The 16,659-nt window shown below is 26.0% G+C and overlaps 1 protein-coding gene across 2 annotated transcripts in view; it reads right to left on the reverse strand.

Moving 5' to 3' along the window:
* Positions 1–16,659, reverse strand: part of LOC136088586 (histone deacetylase 11-like) — a 50,859-nt gene that overhangs the window by 30,965 nt on the left and 3,235 nt on the right. The gene's annotated exons all lie outside the window — the stretch shown is intronic.

Consider the following 16,659-nt stretch of genomic DNA (forward strand, 5'->3'; position numbering starts at 1 on the left):
TATGGCTTGTGTTGAAACTCCAAGTAGAGCACAGGTTTTGCTCAATATTCATATTTTTCCATTTTTAATTTTTTTAAAACGAGTTTAATAAAAATCAAATAATTTTTTTAATACGCATTCAAAATATTTTCAACATGTACTGAAAATGTTCATAATTTAACACAGTTTAAGATGATATATAAATATTTAATTATCTATTGTCTTATTGTAACTTTAGAGATGAAGTTCTATAAAATTTTCTAATGACCAAAAGTAGTTTTTATTATAAATTAATATATACTTATTCTTATATAAAATAAGTACATAAATCTTTATATAATTATTCTTATAAATTTATACTTTTTTATATTCTCAGGAAAAAAGAAGTATTCAATGAAAATTTGACACCTTCAAAGCATTGGGTAAAAATCACATAATTTGGCAAGTCAAACTAAAAAAATTTTAAAAAAATATATATTTTTTTAAATAATAAAAATCTTAACAAAAGAGAAAATAAAAAGTTAAAATAAAAAAAGAAATAAAAAAGAATACACAAAAATAAAAATCACTCAACTAAAATAAACGTCAAAAAACTTCAAGATAATTTAAGTTTTTAATCACATTTGGAATAGAAAATCAAATCAATAATAATGAAATCTTTATTAATGTTTTTATTATTAATATAGAAAACCCTTTAAAATAAAGAAAAAAGTTCAAATAATCATGTACATTTAATTTAAATTGTATTTTTTTTAACTGATTTAAAAATAGGAAGTTTTCAAATAAATAAATGCTATTAAGTAATTACACATTATAATAAAAAAAGATAATTAAACCTTTTTTTTAAACCATTTTATGCTTCGTATAAACACATCTTTCATTTATTCATAGAAAATAAAACATAGTAAAAGAATAATTAAATTTTTGAATCCTTTGTTAGGTAAATAAAGAAAACAAAAAAGAATTTTTAAAAACTCCTTGTAGTAATATAAAAGAAAAAATAAATAAATCATTTACATTTCGATGAAAAGATAAAGTTGTCTTTTTCTTTTTACTTTTTATATATATATATATATATATATATATATATATATATATATATATATATATATATATATATATATATATATATATATACATATATATATATATATACATATATATATATATATACTATATATATATATATATATATATATATATATATATATATATATATATATATATATATATATATATAAAGCAAGCCTTCCTGGGAGACGCATGCGGTCGTACACTTTGCTTGTCCATGTTTTAAGTAATTTTTTTAAACTAACTGACCACAGCAGTTTGCATCTTTTAACTTATAAAGCGTTTCAATAATTCGTGGCAAAAAGCTAAACTTATTACTAAGAAAAAAAAAAACAATCCTAAAAAAAGGAAACAAAATTGTAATAAAATATCAAGTTTAATTAAATAAACTAGAAAACTAAATCATTAAAAAAAGTAAACAGTTTTTTATTTTTAATAAAATTTTTAAGAAACTTTTGTATTCTTTTTTTTAAAGTTGTTGTTGAAAAAAACATTATCGTTTATAGGGTAGGGTGGGGTAATGTGGGTCTACAGGGTAATCTGGGTCTAATTTATATTTATCTGTTATATTGATAATGGCTTTAGGTATAAAGTTGTAATTTTTACCACTTTGTTATAACATATTAGGCTAATTAATTTTAAAATATAACCTAGCTATGCTGTTAGAAACAGCACTTTTTTAGCTAAAATGCTAGATACATCAACCAAGTCATTTATTTCTCCATTTTTAAACTTCAGAGAAAATATATTCAAATAAGGTACAAGTATATGATAAATGGTTATTTTGATAGTTAAATTACTATATTTTAAGGATAATATACTTTTTAATTATATTATCGAAGTTGTTGTTAGTAACATTATAAACCTATTAGTTTCATCAGACCTAACTATTTTCGTGTTAATAATTCTTTAGAACTTAAACATTTATGTCTGAAGTTTACATCTTTGAAGTTTATATTAAGAAACATGTGTATTTGTTTGTATAAAATAATATGTTCACCTAGGTCAAATAAAATATTATATAAGACCTATTTGGTGTTAAAATATTTTTTTTGTGATATGTTATGATTTATGCTAATTTATTTCACTAAAAATTAAACAGATTTTTCATAAATATAACTTTAGAAAGTATTTAAAAAATGCCAAGATGTTACAATAAAAAAATAAAACCCAAGTACAATGCTAATAGTTTGGAAAGAACAAGATGTTAGTATGTGAGGAAAAAAAGACTATTTATCATGCTGCTAAAGAATGTTCTGTTCCTAGAGAAACATTAAGACGAAGAATAAAACAACAAGAATTTAATGCAAATTAGCGTGAAGGTTAAAAATATGTGCTGAGTGATAATGTAGAAACTATGATTGTAGCTGCAGTGCAGTCTTGTCAAAGATATGGTCTTCCATTAGATTCTTTTGACATTTGTAATTTAGTTGCTAAATTTTTCCATTTTAAAAGGATAAAAACTCCTTTTAAAATGGTATTTCTGGGAAATATTGGATAATTTCTTTTAGGAAGTGTCATGTTGATAAACTTCAATTATGTAAACCGAAACACTTACGTTTTCAAGAACTAAAAGTTTAACATGTGAAATTGTAGATAAATTTTTTACTATTTTATCTGATGTAATTCATAATAATAAGATTATACCAAGTAGTATAACCTTTACGAGACTGGGCTCTCCACAAATCACTTAATGAAGAGAGTATTTGTACATCCAAAAAGCAAAGTATTTTACTTGAATTTTATAATTTTCATTTTTTTCTTTTAACTTTTTTTTCTTTTCCTTTTTTTATTAATGTATTTACACTGAATAGCCTTTGTTGTTCTTGAAGACAGTACAAATGATTCAATAGAAGTAAATACATTCTTCGTTTAGGTTAGTCGAGCACTTTATACCATTTGTTGACCACGATCAAAAACCAATACTCTTGCTTTATGGCAGTCATTTAACATATGGTACCATAAAAGCGGCCATGGACAACCATATCCAAACTGTTTGTTTTCCGCCAAATTGCTCACACGCAATACAACCGTTAGATGTAGCTGTCTTCGGACCATTAAAGAATGAGTGGAGAAAAACTTTAAAGCGATTTGCAAAAGAAACATAACACAAAAAATATTGATAAGACAGCATTTACAGGATTATTGAAACAATTGTGTCAGAGACTCTCTCCAGCAAATGCTATAGCAGGATTTCGTGGTACAGGAATCTCACCATTAAGTAAAGAAAAGATGGAAAGAATAATAGGTATTGACTTTCTTAATCAACCACCTGAACGTTATAGCCCTAAATCTCCAAGATTACAAACACCAAGATCAGCTATGCAAGAAGCTTTAGGTCAATCATATGTCCTAATATATCTGCAGAAACAGCAGCAATAATAGAACAACAAAAACAAAAAAGGAAGAGAGTACAAGCAAAATGTGGAGAACTCCTTATAAATGAGAAAGTCAAAGGACGGTTAATTGAGGAACAAAAAGTCAGGAAAAAACGCACAAAAAAAACTCTACTGAAGTACCAAAGAAATAACCAAAAAGATCTAAGAAGAGTCCCAAATAGTACGAATGTTACCATAAAAGTGCAGTGATCAAAAAAATAGTTATTTTTTATGAAACATATTAAAACATTATTATTTCTGTTTAAAATCACTATTTTTTTACTTTTATTTCTTCGAGTTTTTAATTTTTATTGTTGTGCTGTGTATGTATACACTTTTCAATAAAAATATCTCAAGACTACTTTTTAAATTAAAACCTTGTATATATACTATGAAAAAGGTGCGTGCACATAGAATGTATGTCAGATTTTTCATAAGGAGCAGTATTTTAAACCAGAACTACCAACATTTTATGTAGACCCACATTACCCCTACTACATGGAGTAATGTTGGGGTATATAGACATCTTCAAATAAAGGCTCCCCAGACCTATTGATAGTATTTTAAGTAATAGTTTTTTGTTAAATTTGTTTAGTAGGATGTCCAATAGGGTTATGACTTTTTTTCAACCCTAAGCTAATGTACTGTAGTTTGATGAACTTTTACCAAAAAAGCACGAAATAAACTATTATTTGCATATCTTTTGAAGAAAGTTCACCCCGCCATTGAAAAATCGATTTTGACATAAGTACTACTACTACTTATTCAAATGTATTTAGAATGCCATAGTCATGTAACACAATAAATTTTCAATCCAACAATGACTCAGACCGTTGACCATGCTCTTGCTTATTGCATAGAAGGAATAGAAGATGCAATTTGTCTTTATTTTTGCATGAAAAATACATTTCCTTCATTAGTTTGATTGCTCGCTCTGCTCATTGATTACTTCTGGGGATCTGTAGTATGGATGGCACTTGCTTCCAGTGATTATTCAAAGAGCTTAAAGCCTTTTTGTATGGATTCAGTACTTCAGCCAAGTTATTAAAGTTGTTTTCATTGTACAGTTGGTCTGTAAACCAATGGTCTGCTCAGCCATACAATACAAATCGACTATCTGCAGAACTGTCTTTGTTGAAGGAACTAAAACACCAGGATCGCTAGTATAGCTCTGGAATTCCACCTCACATTGCTGATGTTGGGTAATTTCTGAAACCTGATCAATGAAAAATGCCCCTTTTCATCAAAAAATCGGAACAGTCGAGATGAAACAAAAATTTCATATCATCTCTCGAGCCTGATGTTTCGAGAATTACTTCTATTCTGTTATCAAACTGTGTTTTCAGTTGTTCGTACTCTTTCAACAGTTGAGATACAAATGGATATTCGATGTTCGACGATTGTGTTTTACTTCCAAGTTCTTCATCCATCACCAAACAGAGGATTCTATCTAATACATGGTGTTGACAACTGATAAACTGAGGTTTGTTGATGCGTTTCTCTGTGAACATTTGTTGCAATATTACAACAACACCATTCTTTTTTCCAGTGTTAACGCTGGTGGTATCTGCAACAATCATCTGTATTGAATTCTATAGGTGAAATTCATTGAGGACTTGAGAAATTCTTTGAGCAATAGTTTTTCCCCAGCCATCTACCAAGCCCAGGACATCCAATTTGACTTCTCTTCTTTTCATTTTTAAGGACAACCACTTGATAATCAACTCTGTTGATGTACTTGCCATCAAAGTGTAAGGACCAACTTTCCATAAGCAACTTTTAATCATTTCTTTTTTCAACTTGATTGCCTGTTTGATTGTTGACTCATAAATAGCTGATTGATATGTTCCTTTGCTTTCCACTTGGAGATGGTACAATCGCTTGTCCTTGGAAGATAACCACATTCCATCCACTTTAGTAATATCAAAAAATTTCATCAAGGGGTTCATAGCTTCCGCGCTTGACACACTCATCATAACATTTCAGTATTTTATCAAACATTGATCGTATAACATGATCAGATACATGAGGAAAATTCAGTTTATTCTTCCACAATTTGGTGACTTCTTTGGAAACATCCGCTGTTCGCTCCTTTCTTCCTTCAATTTTTGGTTCAAGGAAATGGTAGCGTCCAATAATTTGCTTTTGGAGACGCATTCTGAACTTTTCTTCCAGTGAATATTCTTCCTAAGGAACCATTTCTTCTTCTTTTATGAGAGTCTTCAAATTTTACCAGATTATTGGCCCAGACATCCTCTTCTGAATGCTACTATTGCTAGGCTTGTACATCGCCATGTGTTGCTTCTTTAATCACTATAAAACTAGATAAGTAGCTATATACACAGTCTAAATTGTTCCAGAATGTTCTAAATTGTTCTAGAACATTCTAAATTGTTCTAGAATATTCTTAGTTGCTCCAGAATGTTCTAAATTGTTCCAGAATGTTCTAAAGTCGTCTAAAATATTCTGGAATTTTCCAAAATGTTTTAAAGATCTGAGCACTTCTAATCTATACAAGTTTTAAATGATTTTCAGCAAAGCCACATATATTAGTAGTAGCAGTAACAAGATTAAATAAATGACGATTTGTAATTTTAATTGTGGGGTGACCTTTTTTTACAACCAAGAGGAATTAAACATGTTTTCAATGTTTTCTAACAAAAGTTCATCATTTTATGACGCAGGAAATAATTTTTTTTTTTAAAACTCAAAAAGTCATAACCCAAATGTCCAATCATGATTTTAAGACATCTTTTGTCAAAAAGCCGATACCTAAACATTGTTTTTTTTAACTCAGAGTCAGAAATAGGTAAAAATAGGCTCAGATTACCCCACCCTACCCTTACGATTTAACAACAATTGAAAGTTTTGATATGCAATTTACTCACAATTTTTATCAGTCCATATAATTAAGATACTAATTTGCTATATACACTAGAACTATAAGAAATTTTGTTAATTTTTATTCTCACATTTATTTGTCTATACGTCGTTTCACTTTTAAAAATGTTTTTGCTATATTTGATGTTTTTTTTCAATACTTATATAATAGGAAAAATAAGAAAATAAATTGTTATTTATTAGTAAAAAATATTAATTAATAAATTTTGTTAATGACAGAATAAATGAAATAAAAAAATAACTTCTTTAATAAATTATTTACCGCATTTGATGCATGTACGAAATCGTTTCTTTTATATTGCCCAATTTCAAATGTTAATACGAACTACTAGAGATAATGAACATTACAATTGCTCTGTTTAAAAAAATGTGTTTAAAAACTTGAAAAATATGTTTTAATTAGGTTCCTAAAAATTTCATTAAAAAATTTCAGTAAATTAACATTAGAAAAATTTTGGACAATTTTTAAATTTGTTTTTCAAATGTCTTCGCTAAACTTTACTGTTTTTATCAATGGACAGTAAAGCGAGAAAACTAATTGCTATTTATTTGTAAAAAAAGTTTTTTTTTAACAAATTTTTTATGTAAAAAAATTAAACCAAAATCTTGTGGGCTAGTGCAGCACAAATGACTGAAAAAAGTCGTGAAAATATTGTATGTCAAAAAATATTTTTTTTGTTTGTTATAATCTTATCTACTTTTTTCCTCAACTTGTATTAATTTTGGCAGTGGAAAATAACAAACGATATATATATATATATATATATATATATATATATATATATATATATATATATATATATATATATATATATATTTAAACAACTTTAAAAAGTATTCTACACAATAGAGTGCTCAATGTTCTTAAAAGAACAGAGCAATTATATATTAGTAGAAAATCACTTAACAAAAATTTTTTCCATTTAACACTGTGTTTCATCAACAAAGATTCATCAGAAATCTGATGAATTTTTGAAACTGTGTTTCATCAACAAAGATTATATATATATATATATATATATATATATATATATATATATATATATATATATATATATATATATTTATATATATATATATATATATATATATATATATATATATATATATATATATATATAAATCAATGTTTTTTAAAGCTTTTTAAGGCTGATTTGACTAGGCTTGATTTTTTAAATTCACTTTTTGTGTGTTTTGTGTTCTTCTAAGTGTTTAAATTTTATTTTCTTACACAAATAAAACCACCAGAAAGTTTTTGATTTTTATTAAAAAGGTGAATTTGGTGAAGGTGAAACACGCTCTTTTCAAAAAAATATCTCTCCAGCTGTTTTTAGGCGTAGTACGCAGAAAATGTAAATAGCTCCTCATATGTTTTTGTTATAATTAGTACTATAAATAGTTCAGTTATGGATCTCATTATTCCAAGTCTTAGAAAAAGGAAAGAAAGTAATCTATGTGAGTACAAACATAACAAAATAAAACAAGCAAGTTTAATGGGACAGTCATACATAAATCATAAGGGAAATAAAGTTCTACCAAAGTACTTGCAGGTAAGTTTAAACATTTAATCTAAAATGATTTACATATAATTATATCTATGTGTGTGTGTGTGTGTGTGTGTGTGTGTGTGTGTGTGTGTGTGTGTGTGTGTGTGTGTGTGTGTGTGTGTGTGTGTAATATATATATATATATATATATATATATATATATATATATATATATATATATATATATATATATATATATATATATATATATATATATATATATATATAATATACATTTACTTAAATTTTATATAATTTAAATTTCATGTAAACATAAATTTAAAATAATTTTAATATATTGTATGTTTGTAAATCTATAATTTATTAAATATTTATGTTTATAAATCTATAAAGTATAGAACTGCATATTTCAAAATACCTAGCCTAACCCTAAGTCTAAACCAGCTATAATACTTAGATATGATTCTAACCACTTACTATCAATTAAAAGAAAATATTATCTAAATAAAGATTAGTTCAAACAAAGATAGTTTGTCTATAAAAGAACAAAAAACGTGCAAAACAATGTAACAGGCTGTATGTGCATATGGGTGTATAGGTGTAATATGTAAGTCTGTGCTGTTCATGTCGTTTAGTAGAGTCTTGTGTTGTTAGTATACCTCTTTTATACAGGTATGATGAGTAAAATGACTTTAAAGTACAAACATAATTGTATTCTCTTTTTTTTTTAGTTGTCAATGCTTTATTAGCTTACTTGTTAAAACATTAATTTAGTTATGACATGAAATTTACTCTGTTAATCATTAGTCAACAGTTAATAAAAAACTGGAATTCTAAACTATTGAGGTAAGAATTTTGTTTAGTGGTAACATTAAAAGATCTTTTTTTAATTGTTAATTGTGCTATAGCCATTTTGTGCTATATATTCTCTTTCTTTTTAACGAAGGTTTATTAATAAAGAGGAGCATTATTGGAATATTCTGTTATTACTAAGCTCTTATTTATTTTTTGGTACCATAATTGATAATGATCATGTTTTTTTTTGTAATTCACCTCCCCAAGGCCAAGAAGGCCACTACAAATGAGGAGGCTACTTGTGATTATAACCCTCTCCCAACTCTATAACTCTGAAATACGAACCTTGACAAACAAGGCCGCTGCGCGGAGAAACAAGTTGAGGGCGGTACTACCAGGGACGTGTGGGAATCGAACTCAGAACCTCCTGCTTATGAAGCGAGCGCTCTACCACTACACCACTACCGTTTAAGAAATGTTTTACGAGTCACTTACTTCATGATTTATGAATTTCAGATGTTCTTACAGATTTTTTAAATAGAATTTAAACTTTTTGAAAATACCAATAACTAATAATTGCTGAAAGATTGGTCGCAATTGATTATAATGATCATATTTTAATCTACTCAATATAGTTACTATTGTGTAGAACTAGGGCATTAAACTAGCTTAAATATGACTTTCAGTGTATGTGCTACCAGGCTGTTATATATCAGGCTGAATTTTTTTTTTAATTTGTTATTTTCTAAAGCAATAATAAATATGTAAAATGATGCTTTTGTAGTTTAAGATTATCTTTCTTTTTCTTTTTTTTTTAAGTATTGTCTGTCGTACTTGGCTTTCCTTCTTTGCTGATTGCTGTTATAAAAAAGAACCTAATAACTTAAGTCATGTGGTCTTTTTTTATGTCGTTAACTAATGCCAAAACAAATAAGAGCAAGCAGAACTAAACAGATTATATTGTATATAGATACTGCTATTGTCCCAGCTTTTACGAAGGAGAGCGCAGCACTAATTTAACTAAAACATTTATAGCATTCTTCTGCTGAAAAACTGTGACAGCAGCAGCTTTATATAAACTTTGTATATTATTATATTTTTCAGATTATACATACACAAGTTAAATTGTTATTAGTGATTTATCTATTTTTAATCTGTATTACGGGTTGCCTACTGCTAGTCAAAATAATTATAATACTAAAAATATGTTTATTATTCATACCCAGAATTTAATTTACAGGTTTTACATATTAAACCTTTCTTGCATAGTAGTTCAATATGCCATTGCCCAAGTTTTATTATGATTTTTTTTCCAGATAGTTAACATACACTGAATAGTTAAATTTTGTTATAGTAAGTCTATATAGTTCTTGAGAGTATAACAGGTTGAAGCACTAAAAAGTCAAAAACTCTCAAATTGATTTGGTAATTTTCCAACAACTTTTGTGGCTACTCCATGTTGTTCTGTGTTTAAGATTATAAATAATGCTGTGTGCTTTAATAAAAATGTTTTTCAACTTGTATTAATTGTACATTAATTTTTCTGATTGCTTTTTTAAGGTGCAATAAAAAGTGTTTGGACAACTTTGGAGAGGCTAACTGTGTGGATATCTTTTCCAAATTTTATGATATAAAAAGCAAATACAAACAAGATTTCTATATTCAAAGATTGATAGATGTCACTAAAGTTAAAAGAGTGCCACATCAAAAGGATCTTGAAAAAACCAAAGCAGCTAAACAGCTTCTTGTGTCCTGTGATTCTAGGCAATGTACGCATAGAGATATATTACAGTGCATCAGTACTAAGTATTAGTGAAAAAAGATTACGGAGAATAAGGAACCTTAAAGTTATTGGAATAGCCCTTGAAGATAAAAGAGGAAAAGGTATTACTAATTGTCTTTCTCAGAATGTTTATGACATTGTTAGTAATCACGTAAGATCATTTCCACTCAAGGAAATGCATTATTTAGGAAAAAAGTATATTACCTCAATGCAAGATTAAATATATAGACAATGTGGCAACCTTTTTGTGAAAAAAGCTTAGATTTAAAAGTGAGCAAGTCTTTTTACTGGAACCATTTAAAAGAAAATTTTAACTCTAGGTTTGGGCACCAACAAATGGACACTTGTTGCAAGTGTGAAGAATTAAATCTTAAATTGAAATCATCAGGTCTCAATGATGTAGCTAAAAGAGCAGCACAGGCTGATTTAGATGTTCATAAGCGCAGGAGTTAAAAATTTTACAAAGCTCTAAAACATGAAATGTCAGAAGATGGCTCAAAAGAGAAGCACATGTTATCATTGACATTTGACTATATGATGACAATAAGCTTTCCAAAAAATACCTGTCCAACAACTTTATTACATGAGACAGCTATCAGTCAATGTTTTTTTTATACATAACGTTAAAGATAAAAAAAATCATGTATATATGTACAATGAAGGTCAAAGAAGAAAAAGGCCTAATAAAGTTGCAACTTTATTAGGCCTTTTTCTTCTTTTATTAGGTCTTTTTAAAAAAAACATTACAAATAACCTTGCATTTCTTCAAAAACCAAGAGTAAAAATATCCCAAAAGAAAAGAAGATTGACTTTTCTATTAGTAACCTGTCTCATTGTGTATATGAACATGATAAAAAAGGCTACATTAAAGCAATCACCAATATTAACGGCTTGATCTGTCATACTTTTTTTATGTCCAAATATACCAGTGCTGTACCACAGGCGGACAGTTTGGCTTATCCATGTGGCAAAGTTATACCGAAAAAAGCGAAGGTGGAAGACCTTAGCAAATTAAAGGATTTCATTGCTGAAGAATTCAATGAGTTTTATAACGAGCTGTACTCCTAGCCAACGGATGAATGTGAGAATTTCCCTGATAGTGACTTTGAGGAAGAACTAGAATAAAATGCTAAAACTTTAAGCTTACTGATAGCTATTTTAGTTATTAACTCATATATATGTATTATATTTATCATTGGCACACTAAAACATTATTTTAAAGTACATAGTTATTAGTTTTTAAGGAGTTTTGATTTGTTTTCCTTCCTGAAATATTTGATTTTTGATCTATGTTTTATTATGTTTTTGTTATAGTCTCAAAATAACATTACCTTTGACCGTAGAGAAAACTTTATTTAGTTATCGTTTTTTGTTTTTTTTTAATGTTAGTTCACCTCCCTAAGGCCATGAAGGCCTCTACAAACAAGGAGGCTACTTGTGGTTATAACCCTTTCTCAACTCTAACACCGAAATACAAACCTTGACGAACAAGGCCGCTGTGTGGAGAAACAAGTTTAGCTCGGTACTACCAGAAATGTGGTGGAGATCAAACTTGGAACCTCTGGCTTATGAAGCGAGTGCTCTATCACTACACCACTACCGCATAGTTTCAAGATTACGTTGATTTGGATTGTAGAATAAAAATAATTTTTTTATTTCACACCCTACAATTCCCCAGTATTTTACATTATTTTTGTATCACATTTTATACATGGTGATATCACAAAACTGTTAATTGGTCAACACCACATAGTAACATGAGGCAATATAAAAAAGAAATCATTCAAGCTAAGTCTAATTTCTCACATCAATTTAACAATAAATTAGTAACCAACAATTCAAAAATCTCATTACAGACAATGAAAAAGAGCTTTTAAGTTTGGGATTAAATTTTGTTCCTTCAATTACAAATACATCACTTAATATTCACATAATGGCTTTTGAAAGATTCAAAACAACCCTTCTTCAACAACTCTATTTGACCAAAGAGATAACGAGGCATCCATTTCATAAAAAATCAAATTGGTCTCCCCTATGACGAAAAACAAAAGCTATTATAGGTTATCTTTACTTGGTAGAATGTGATATAACCGCACTTGTTTTCTCACAACTACCAAAAGATGAAAAAAATTTAACTCCTAAACCTATTCACACACTAAACTCCCTTATGTTTAATTTCACAATTACCATAAAAAAGGCCGACAAAGGAGGGGGTATTCATATTTTAGACAAAACTGACTATGAAGAGAAGATCTCTCAACTTTTATCAGATAAAAACACATACAAACTACTCTCAGAAGATCCAAAAAAAGTATAGCGATAGATGTTAAAAACCTTATTGATTATATGACTCTTCATCATATGATTGATAAAAAAATATCAGAGCTCCGACATTTAAAAACACCCCTTCAATACAAGTGTTTTATGGCCTTCCCAAAATTCATAAGATAGGCATTCCCTTAAGACCAATTGCTTCTGGTTGTGACACACCAATCGACAACTTATTGTTCTTAATCACAGAATTTATTCAGCCAGTTGCTAAACAATTACCAGCATACTTTAAAGACACAACACATTTCCTAAAACTTCTTCAATCTCATGTATTAGAAACCAACAATTATATCCTTGTCACAGCTGTTATATTTTTGTATATTGTAACTTAGTATATATGCCAAGCGTTAAATTCCAATAAGATTATATCGAACAATTACAACCTAATAAAAGAGCTGCAAAGACTAGCACAAATTTTAGTTATACAAAAAGGACGAAAAATTTTAATAACTTTTTAAAAAAGGCACAAAAAAAAGGAAAATTGTAAATAACCTTTCAAATTTTTGAAATTTCATTTCAAAAAATTCATAAAGTTATTAACAAATGAAATGTTTTAACAATTATCAAAGTGTACTAAGATATTACTCTTGCATACATTTTTTTGAAAATATATTATACAAATTCTGTATATTTAGTATTAAGAGATATAAAGAGTTTTTATTAGTTTTCTCAAAAAGGGGTTTTGAGCAAATCAGCCCTTTTAAAAAACACTGATTCATATATGTCTTGGTCAGAGAGGGTGTGTAACTTCACACGATTATATGACCACACAAATAATATTTTGTTTTGCGACCTTGACTACAGCTTTGAACATTTATTTAGATAAGTGTTTGTACTAATATACATATATAAATATATAAATAAATAAATAAATATATATATATATATATATATATATATATATATATATATATCTATATATCAGGCCTTGTTTTAAAGCATTAAGCTGCCAGCAATTTACATATGCTTTAAGAAGTTTTATGCCTTTTTTATCATTTTCTAACATCTCATTTTTATCTGTTTCTAAATTTTAAATTATTCTTTATTTAAAAGTTAAAAAATAAATTATTTTATAAAAAACTACATTAACTTATTAATAACGATTATGTAAAAAAGATTGTTACAAAAGTTTGAATGACAATTATGTTAGATATAAACGCTATAAAACTACGAAAACTTAATCTCTATTAAGCTAATTATTTTATCAAAATATTTAGTAACAGAAAACAAAATTGTTTATAGTTAGCGACAACTTGTTTTGTATATGAAGTTTTTAAACAAAACGTAATAAAAAACATAAAATAAGTATATACAATAAAAACTTTTATTTATAATCTCAGGAGCACAAAAATATTTATACAACTTTTGATTGCAATAAAAAAAATTTACTTAAATTTCTATTTAATAATACAAAATATATTATTAATAAAAAAAAATTAAATTTTAATTTATCTTGATTTATATTATGATATTTTGTTTATATTTTTTATAGTAAATGATTGATTTTTTCGCTTGAAAAAGGCTAATACTTGAAGCAAAGATCATAATTATATAATTTAATTCTGATAAAAATATATGATTTAATTTAAATTTTATATATAAAATTTTTATATATAAAATTTAAATTAAATTTTATATATAAAAATTTTATATATAAAATTTAATTTATATTTTATCAAAATATCAAATTTTTATCAAAATTGTAATTTTTATAATTTTTTTCTGATAAAAAAAAAAGTAATTTAATTTTGATTTAAAAAATATAATTTAATTCTGATTAAGAAAATACATTTAATTAAGTTTATTAAAATTAAAGGTAATGCTTGGGTTTAACTTAACTGTCAAATTTATTTTAAAATATTACTAAATATTGTTCAATATGTAAATATTACTCATTCTTAAAAAAAAATTAGCTCATTTTTATCACAATTGTTTGTTTAGCTTACCTTCCTAAACATTTTCTTTTTTTTTTTTACTCTAAATTAAATTTTAAATAAATGTGTTCCATGGCTGCATCAAAAATTTGCACAAATCATAAGTTAAACTTTTTTTCATAACACAAGTTAAAGTGCTGCGATTATTTTTAAAAAAATGATATATACAGCAATAAAATTTTAATAAATGGTGTTTGGAAAATAAATCTTTGCTTTCACAACAAAATAGCTGATTAAAAAAATAAACTTTCAATAAATAAAGTAAATAAATAGCATAATTTTTTAATTTGCTACTCGCTAATTTTTTTTAAATATAAATTAATTTCAGTTGCAAAGCCGCAATGTGAATTTTAAGAAATGATCATTTAAAAATATTCAACATATTTTATTTCTTTTATACAAATGTCAAGAAAATAAACATATTTGTTTAAATCAAACATTTTTAAAAATACAATATTAAACTTAATTAATTAATATTAAAAATAAAAAATAAAAGAAAATTAACACTCTCTATTAGTAATAATAAAAACGAGTTAAATAATATTTAACTCGTTTTGCAGTAACTAATAATATTGCAGTAATTTAAAAAAGTCTTTAAAAAATAAAAAAACAAACAGAAATTTACGATGTTAAATTCATATTAGGCTAATGTATTCAGCATTTTTTATTTCAAACAAAGCCTGTATATATACATATATATATATATATATATATATATATATATATATATATATATATATATATATATGTGTATATATATATACACATGTATATACATATATACACATGTATATACATATATACACATGTATATACATATATACACATGTATATACATATATACACATGTATATACATCTATATACATCTATATACATATATATACATGTATATACACCTGTATATATACTTATATATATATATATATATTTATATATAAATATACATGTGTGTATGTATATATATATATGCATATATATGCATATATATACATATATATATATATATATATACATATATATACATATACATATACATATATATATATACATATATATATATACATATATATATACATACATATATACATATATATATATACATATATATATGTATATATATATATATATATATATATATATATATATATATATATATATATATACATATACAGTGCTAGAAGTGGAGAAAAAAAAGTAACAGGATGGTATTCAGTAAATTAAAAATACCATCCTACCTAATCATTTACATATAGAGAGATTCATAAAAAGGTGGCGGGTTGGTTTATACTTTATAAAAAGGTGACGGAATGGCATCCCGCCATATTTGGACCCACTTCAAACATAAAACGTTCAATGCTCCATAAAATGAAGTTTTGACTAAAAATGTATTTTCAAAAATAAGTTTAATGAATTTCTATTGTAGAGTTTTTTCTTTTCAACAGGTGGTTTAAGCTATGATCCTAGTTGTGTTAAAAATGAAAGTGTTGTTTGTCTCTTTTTAGTTTCCACCATTTTGATGGGTTGATGTTTAATGATTCTATTTCAATTCAATAATAGAAAAAAAATGTGCCTACACGCAATTGATAATTTTAAAATTATTTTAAAATAATTAATTTATTGCAATGACTTTGCAAATGGCAGGAAAAAGTAAAAGAAAAAAAAAGTAAAAAAAAAGACAAATGTTCTTTACAACAATAGCTACATACAACAATTAACTTATAATAAAATAAGAACTTTAATCTTTAAAGTTAACAAGGTTAAAGAAGAAAAATAATTGCACATTTTATATCTTAGCTTATTTAAATCATTATAAAAACTGCTACTTGTTAATGTTATTTAGTTAATATCAATGTTATTAACTCTACTGGGCAAATACTATATTTAAACTGATTACTCAATACTAAGAAGTCAATCGATATATGAAACTATAAAAATATAAAAATGACTAATGTTACATGAAACAAGTTTTTTACTTTT

The sequence above is a fragment of the Hydra vulgaris genome, chromosome 12 (assembly GCF_038396675.1).
Source record: "Hydra vulgaris chromosome 12, alternate assembly HydraT2T_AEP".
NCBI classification, from domain to species: Eukaryota; Metazoa; Cnidaria; class Hydrozoa; order Anthoathecata; family Hydridae; genus Hydra; species Hydra vulgaris.